This window comes from Calliopsis andreniformis, unplaced genomic scaffold (assembly GCF_051401765.1).
Source record: "Calliopsis andreniformis isolate RMS-2024a unplaced genomic scaffold, iyCalAndr_principal scaffold0033, whole genome shotgun sequence".
Taxonomy (NCBI): Eukaryota; Metazoa; Arthropoda; class Insecta; order Hymenoptera; family Andrenidae; genus Calliopsis; species Calliopsis andreniformis.
In genome coordinates this window covers 3875205-3884283 of record NW_027480442.1, presented here as the reverse complement: position 1 = coordinate 3884283, position 9079 = coordinate 3875205, and positions in this window count along the sequence as shown.

The following is a 9079-nucleotide window of genomic DNA, read 5'->3' as shown; positions in this document are numbered from 1 at the left end:
AATTGCAACCAGTATGAAACTTATGGTCATTTCTACTTTCCGAGCAACCTAGGCTTCAGGCTATGGCGTTGCTCCAACGGATTGAATAGTTAGGGCCTTAGAAGTCAACACCCGATCCATAAAATGCAATAAAAATACAACAGTGTTTCCATAATATAACAGGAATAATTGCGACCAGTTTGAAAGTGGTGGCCAATTCTACGTTCCGGGCAACCTAGGCTTCACTCTAGGGCGTTGCTCCACCAGATCGAATAGTTAGTGCCTTAGAAGTCAACGCCAGAAGCATCAAATACAATATAAATACAACAGTTATCCATCGTAGAAAACGAATAAATGCAACCAGTTTGAACCATGATGGTCATTTCTCCTTTCCGGGCAACCTAGGCTTCACCCTAGGGCGTTGCTCCACTAGATCGAACAGCTAGGTCCTTAGAAGTCAACGCCAGATGCATAAAATACAATGTAAATACAACAATTTTTCCATCGTATAAAACGAATAATTGCAACCAGTATGAAACTTATGGTCATTTCTACTTTCCGAGCAACCTGGGCTTGACCCTAGGGCGTTGCTCCAACAGATTGAATAGTTAGGGCCTTAGTAGTCAACGCCCGAAGCATAAAATGCAATAAAAATACAACAGTGTTTCCATAATATAACAGGAATAATTGCAACCAGTTTGAAAGTGATGGCCAATTCTACGTTCCGGGCAACCTAGGCTTCACTCTAGGGCGTTGCTCCACCAGATCGAATAGTTAGTGCCTTAGAAGTCAACGCCAGAAGCATCAAATACAATATAAATACAACAGTTTTCCATCGTATAAAACGAATAATTGCCACCAGTATGAAACTTATGGTCACTTCTACCTTCCGAGCAACCTAGGCTTCACCCTAGGGCGTTGGTCCAACAGATTGAATAGTTAGGGCCTTAGAGGTCTACGCCCGAACCATAAAATGCAAAAAAAATACGACAGTGTTTCCATCATATAACAGGAATAATTGCGACCAGTTTGAAAGTGGTGGCCAATGCTACGTTCCGGGCAACCTAGGCTTCACTCTAGGGCGTTGCTCCACCAGATCGAATAGTTAGTGCCTTAGAAGTCAACGCCAGAAGCATAAAATACAATGTAAATACAGCAATTTTTCCATCGTATAAAACGAATAATTGCAACCAGTATGAAACTTGTGGTCATTTCTACTTTCCGAGCAACCTGGGCTTCACCCTAGGGCGTTGCTCCTACAGATTGAATAGTTAGGGCCTTAGTAGTCAACGCCCGAAGCATAAAATGCAATAAAAACACAACAGTGTTTCCATAATATAACAGGAATAATTGCGACCAGTTTGATAGTGGTGGCCAATTCTACGTTCCGGGCATCCTAGATTTCACACCAGGGCGTTGCTCCACCAGACGGAATAGTTACGGCCTAAGAAGTCAACGCCAGAAGCATAAAATACGATATAAATACAACAGTGTTTCCATCGTATAAAACGAATAATTGCAACCAGTGTGAAAGTTATGGTCATTTCCATATTCCGGGCAACCTGGGCTTCACTCTAGGGCGTTGTTCCACCAGATCGATTTGTTGGGGCCTAAGAAGTCAACGCCAGAAGCATAAGGTACAATATAAATATAACAGTTTTTCCATCGTATAGAACGAATAATAGCAACCAGTGTGAATGTTATGGTCATTTCTACGTTCCGGGCAACCTAGGCTTCACTCTAGGGCGTTGCTCCACCAGATCAAACAGTTAGCGCCTTAGAAGTCAACGCCCGAAGCATATAATACAAAATAAACAGAACAGTTTTTCCATTGTGTAAAACGAATAATTGCTACCAGTGTGAAAGTTATGGTCATTTCTACGTTCCGGGCAACCTAGGGCACACTCTAGGGTGTTGTTCCACCAGATTGAATAGTTAGGGCCAAAGAAATCAACGCCAGAAGCATAAAATGCAATAAAAATACAACAGTTTTTCCATCGTATATCAGGATTAATTGCAACCTGTTTGAAGGTGATGGCCATTTCTCCTTTCCGGGCAACCTAGGCTCCACTCTAGGGCGTTGCTCCACTGGATCGAATAGCTAGGGCCTTTGAAGTCAACGCCAGAAGCATAAAATACAATATAAATACAACAGTTATTCCATTGTATAAAACGAATATTTGCAACCAGTATGAAACTTATGGTCATTTCTACCTTCCGAGCAACCTAGGCTTCACCCTAGGCCGTTGCTCCAACAGATGGAATAGTTACGGCCTTAGAAGTCAACGCCCGAACCATAAAATGCAATAAAAATACAACAGTGTTTCCATCATATAACAGGAATAATTGCAACCAGTTTGAATGTGATGGCCAATTCTACGTTCCGGGCAACCTAGGCTTCACTCTATTGCGTTGTTCCACCAGATGGAATAGTTACGGCCTAAGAAGTCAACGCCAGAAGCATAAAATACAATATAAATACAACAGTTTTTCCAACGTATAAAACGAATATTTGCAACCAGTATGAAACATATGGTCATTTCTACTTTCCGAGCAACCTAGACTTCACCCTAGGGCGTTGCTCCAACAGGTTGAATAGTTAGGGCCGTAGAAGTCAACGCCCGAACCATAAAATGCAAAAAAAATACAACAGTGTTACCATCATATGACAGGAATAATTGCAACCAGTTTGAAAGTGATGGCCAATTCTACGTTCCGGGCAACCTAGGCTTCACTCTATTGCGTTGTTCCACCAGATCAAACAGTTAGCGCCTTAGAAGTCAACGCCCGAAGCATAAAATACAAAATAAACAGAACAGTTTTTCCATTGTGTAAAACGAATAATTGCTACCAGTGTGAAAGTTATGGTCATTTCTACGTTCCGGGCAACCTAGGATTCACTCTAGGGCGTTGCTCCACCAGATCGAATAGTTAGGTCCTTAGAAGTAAACGCCAGAAGCATAAAATACGATATAAATACAACAGCTTTTCCATCGTATAAAAGGATTAATTGCAACCAGTTTGAACGTGATGGTCATTTCTCCTTTCCGGGCAACCTAGACTTCACTCTAGGGTGTTGCTCCACTAGATCGAACAGCTAGGGCCTTAGAAGTCAACGCCAGTAGCATAAAATACAATATAAATACAACAGTTTTTCCATCGTATAAAACAAATAATTGCAACCAGTATGAAACTTATGGTCATTTCTACTTTCCGAGCAACCTAGGCTTCACCCTAGAGCGTTGCTCCAACAGATTGAATAGTTAGGGCCTTAGAAGTCAACGCCCGAAGCATAAAATGCAATAAAAATACAACAGTGTCTCCATAATATAACAGGAATAATTGCAACCAGTTTGAAAGTGATGGCCAATTCTACGTCCCGGACAACCTAGGCTTCACTCTAGGGCGTTGCTCCACCAGATCGAATAGTTAGTGCCTTAGAAGTCAACGCCAGAAGCATAAAATACAATATAAATACAACAGCTTTTCCATCGTATAAAACGAATAATTGCAACCAGTATGAAACTTATGGTCATTTCTACTTTCCGAGCACCCTAGGCGTCACTCTAGGGCGTTGCTCCACCACATCTAAGAGCTACGGCCCTAGAAGTCAACATGAGAGACATAAAGTACAATATAAATACAACAGCGTTTCCATCGTATAAAACGAATAATTGCAACCAGTGTGAAAGTTATGGTCATTTCTACATTCCGAGCAACCTAGGATTCACTCTAGGGCGTTGCTCCACCAGATCGAATAGTTAGCTCCTTAGAAGTAAACGCCAGAAGCATAAAATACGTTATAAATACAACAGCTTTTCCATCCTATAAAACGAATAATTGCAACCAGTGTGAAAGTAATGGTCATTTCTACTTTCCGAGCACCCTAGGCGTCACTCTAGGGCGTTGCTCCACCACATCTAATAGCTACGGCCTTAGAAGTCAACGCCAGAGGCAAAAAGTACAATATAAATACAACAGCGTTTCCATCGTATAAAACGAATAATTGCAACCAGTGTGAAAGTTATGGTCATTTCTACATTCCGAGAAACCTAGGATTCACTCTAGGGCGTTGCTCCACCAGATCGAATAGTTAGGTCCTTAGAAGTAAACGCCAGAAGCATAAAATACGATATAAATACAACAGCTTTTCCATCGTATAAAAGGATTAATTGCAACCAGTTTGAACGTGATGGTCATTTCTCCTTTCCGGGCAACCTAGACTTCACTCTAGGGTGTTGCTCCACTAGATCGAACAGCTAGGGCCTTAGAAGTCAACGCCAGAAGCATAAAATACAATATAAATACAACAGTTTTTCCATCGTATAAAACAAATAATTGCAACCAGTATGAAACTTATGGTCATTTCTACTTTCCGAGCAACCTAGGCTTCACCCTAGAGCGTTGCTCCAACAGATTGAATAGTTAGGGCCTTAGAAGTCAACGCCCGAAGCATAAAATGCAATAAAAATACAACAGTGTCTCCATAATATAACAGGAATAATTGCAACCAGTTTGAAAGTGATGGCCAATTCTACGTCCCGGACAACCTAGGCTTCACTCTAGGGCGTTGCTCCACCAGATCGAATAGTTAGTGCCTTAGAAGTCAACGCCAGAAGCATAAAATACAATATAAATACAACAGCTTTTCCATCGTATAAAACGAATAATTGCAACCAGTATGAAACTTATGGTCATTTCTACTTTCCGAGCAACCTAGGCTTCACCCTAGGGCGTTGCTCCAACAGATTGAATAGTTAGGGCCTTAGAAGTCTACGCCCGAACCATAAAATGCAAAAAAAATACAACAGTGTTTCCATCATATAGCAGGTATAATTGCGACCAGTTTGAAAGTGATGGCCAGTTCTACTTTCCGAGCAACCTAGAATTCACCCTATAGCGTTGCTCCAACAGATTGAATAGTTAGGGCCTTAGAAGTCAACGCCCGAAGCATAAAATGCAATAAAAATACAACAGTGTTTCCAAAATATAACAGGAATAATTGCATCCAGTTTGAAAGTGATCGCCAATTCTACGTCCCGGAAAACCTAGGCTTCACTCTAGGGCGTTGCTCCACCAGATCGAATAGTTAGTGCCTTAGAAGTCAACGCCAGAAGCATAAAATACAATATAAATACAACAGCGTTTCCATCGTATAAAACGAATAATTGCAAACAGTGCGAAAGTTATGGTCATTTCCACATTCCGAGGAACCTAGGCTTCACTCTAGGGCGTTGCTCCACCAGATCGAATAGTTAGGTCCTTAGAAGTAAACGCCAGAAGCATAAAATACGATATAAATACAACAGCTTTTCCATCGTATAAAAGGATTAATTGCAACCAGTTTGAACGTGATGGTCTTTTCTCCTTTCCGGGCAACCTAGGCTTCACTCTAGGGCGTTGCTCCACTAGATCGAACAGCTACGGCCTTAGAAGTCAACGCCTGAGGCATAAAGTACAATATAAATACAACAGCGTTTCCATCGTATAAAACGAATAATTGCAACCAGTGTGAAAGTTATGATCATTTCTACATTCCGAGCAACCTAGGATTCACCCTATAGCGTTGCTCCAACAGATTGAATAGTTAGGGCCTTAGAAGTCAACGCCCGAAGCATAAAATGCAATAAAAATACAACAGTGTTTCCATAATATAACAGGAATAATTGCATCCAGTTTGAAAGTGATGGCCAATTCTACGTCCCGGACAACCTACGCTTCACTCTAGGGCGTTGCTCCACCAGATCGAACAGTTAGTGCCTTAGAAGTCAACGCCAGAAGCATAAAATACAATATAAATACAACAGCTTTTCCGTCGTATAAAACGAATAATTGCAACCAGTATGAAACTTATGGTCATTTCTACTTTCCGAGCAACCTAAGCTTCACCCTAGGGAGTTGCTCCAACAGATTGAATAGTTAGGGCCTTAGAAGTCTACGCCCGAACCATAAAATGCAAAAAAAATACAACAGTGTTTCCATCATAGCAGGAATAATTGCGACCAGTTTGAAAGTGATGGCCAATTCTACGTTCCGGGCAACCTAGGCTTCACTCTAGGGCGCTGCTCCACCAGATCGAATAGTTAGTGCCTTAGAAGTCAACGCCAGAAGTATAAAATACAATATAAATACAACAGTTTTTCCATCGTATGAAACAAATAATTGCAACCAGTATGAAACTTATGGTCATTTCTACTTTCCGAGCAACCTAGGCTTCAGGCTATGGCGTTGCTCCAACGGATTGAATAGTTAGGGCCTTAGAAGTCAACACCCGATCCATAAAATGCAAAAAAAATACAACAGTGTTTCCATCATATAACAGGAATAATTGCAACCAGTTTGAAAGTGATGGCCAATTCTGCGTCCCGGGCAACCTAGGCTTCACTCTAGGGCGTTGCTCCACCATATCGAATAGTTAGGTCCTTAGGAGTAAACGCCAGAAGCATAAAATACGATATAAATACAACAGCGTTTCCATCGTATAAGACGAATAATTGCAACCAGTGTGAAAGCTATGGTCATTTCTACATTCCGAGCAACCTAGAATTCACTCTACGGCGTTGCTCCACCAGATCGAATAGTTAGGTCCTTAGAAGTAATCGCCAGAAGCATAAAATACGATATAAATACAACAGCTTTTCCATCGTATAAAAGGATTAATTGCAACCAGTTTGAACCATGATGGTCATTTCTCCTTTCCGGGCAACCTAGGCTTCACTCTAGGGCGTTGCTCCACTAGATCGAACAGCTAGGTCCTTAGAAGTCAACGCCAGAAGCATAAAATACAATGTAAATACAGCAATTTTTCCATCGTATAAAACGAATAATTGCAACCAGTATGAAACTTGTGGTCATTTCTACTTTCCGAGCAACCTGGGCTTCACCCTAGGGCGTTGCTCCAACAGATTGAATAGTTAGGGCCTTAGTAGTCAACGCCCGAAGCATAAAATGCAATAAAAATACAACAGTGTTTCCATAATATAACAGGAGTAATTGCGACCAGTTTGAAAGTGGTGGCCAATTCTACGTTCCGGGCAACCTAGGCTTCACTCTAGGGCGTTGCTCCACCAGATCGAATAGTTAGTGCCTTAGAAGTCAACGCCAGAAGCATCAAATACAATATAAATACAACAGTTATCCATCGTAGAAAACGAATAATTGCAACCAGTTTGAACCATGATGGTCATTTCTCCTTTCCGGGCAACCTAGGCTTCACCCTAGGGCGTTGCTCCACTAGATCGAACAGCTAGGTCCTTAGAAGTCAACGCCAGAAGCATAAAATACAATGTAAATACAACAATTTTTCCATCGTATAAAACGAATAATTGCAACCAGTATGAAACTTATGGTCATTTCTACTTTCCGAGCAACCTGGGCTTGACCCTAGGGCGTTGCTCCAACAGATTGAATAGTTAGGGCCTTAGTAGTCAACGCCCGAAGCATAAAATGCAATAAAAATACAACAGTGTTTCCATAATATAACAGGAATAATTGCAACCAGTTTGAAACTTATGGTCACTTCTACCTTCCGAGCAACCTAGGCTTCACCCTAGGGCGTTGGTCCAACAGATTGAATAGTTAGGGCCTTAGAGGTCTACGCCCGAACCATAAAATGCAAAAAAAATACGACAGTGTTTCCATCATATAACAGGAATAATTGCGACCAGTTTGAAAGTGGTGGCCAATGCTACGTTCCGGGCAACCTAGGCTTCACTCTAGGGCGTTGCTCCACCAGATCGAATAGTTAGTGCCTTAGAAGTCAACGCCAGAAGCATAAAATACAATGTAAATACAGCAATTTTTCCATCGTATAAAACGAATAATTGCAACCAGTATGAAACTTGTGGTCATTTCTACTTTCCGAGCAACCTGGGCTTCACCCTAGGGCGTTGCTCCAACAGATTGAATAGTTAGGGCCTTAGTAGTCAACGCCCGAAGCATAAAATGCAATAAAAACACAACAGTGTTTCCATAATATAACAGGAATAATTGCGACCAGTTTGATAGTGGTGGCCAATTCTACGTTCCGGGCATCCTAGATTTCACACCAGGGCGTTGCTCCACCAGACGGAATAGTTACGGCCTAAGAAGTCAACGCCAGAAGCATAAAATACGATATAAATACAACAGTGTTTCCATCGTATAAAACGAATAATTGCAACCAGTGTGAAAGTTATGGTCATTTCCATATTCCGGGCAACCTGGGCTTCACTCTAGGGCGTTGTTCCACCAGATCGATTTGTTGGGGCCTAAGAAGTCAACGCCAGAAGCATAAGGTACAATATAAATATAACAGTTTTTCCATCGTATAGAACGAATAATAGCAACCAGTGTGAATGTTATGGTCATTTCTACGTTCCGGGCAACCTAGGCTTCACTCTAGGGCGTTGCTCCACCAGATCAAACAGTTAGCGCCTTAGAAGTCAACGCCCGAAGCATAAAATACAAAATAAACAGAACAGTTTTTCCATTGTGTAAAACGAATAATTGCTACCAGTGTGAAAGTTATGGTCATTTCTACGTTCCGGGCAACCTAGGGCACACTCTAGGGTGTTGTTCCACCAGATTGAATAGTTAGGGCCTAAGAAATCAACGCCAGAAGCATAAAATGCAATAAAAATACAACAGTTTTTCCATCGTATATCAGGATTAATTGCAACCTGTTTGAAGGTGATGGCCATTTCTCCTTTCCGGGCAACCTAGGCTCCACTCTAGGGCGTTGCTCCACTGGATCGAATAGCTAGGGCCTTTGAAGTCAACGCCAGAAGCATAAAATACAATATAAATACAACAGTTATTCCATTGTATAAAACGAATATTTGCAACCAGTATGAAACTTATGGTCATTTCTACCTTCCGAGCAACCTAGGCTTCACCCTAGGCCGTTGCTCCAACAGATGGAATAGTTACGGCCTTAGAAGTCAACGCCCGAAGCATAAAATGCAATAAAAATACAACAGTGTTTCCATCATATAACAGGAATAATTGCAACCAGTTTGAAAGTGATGGCCAATTCTACGTTCCGGGCAACCTAGGCTTCACTCTATTGCGTTGTTCCACCAGATGGAATAGTTAGGGGCTAAGAAGTCAACGCCAGAAG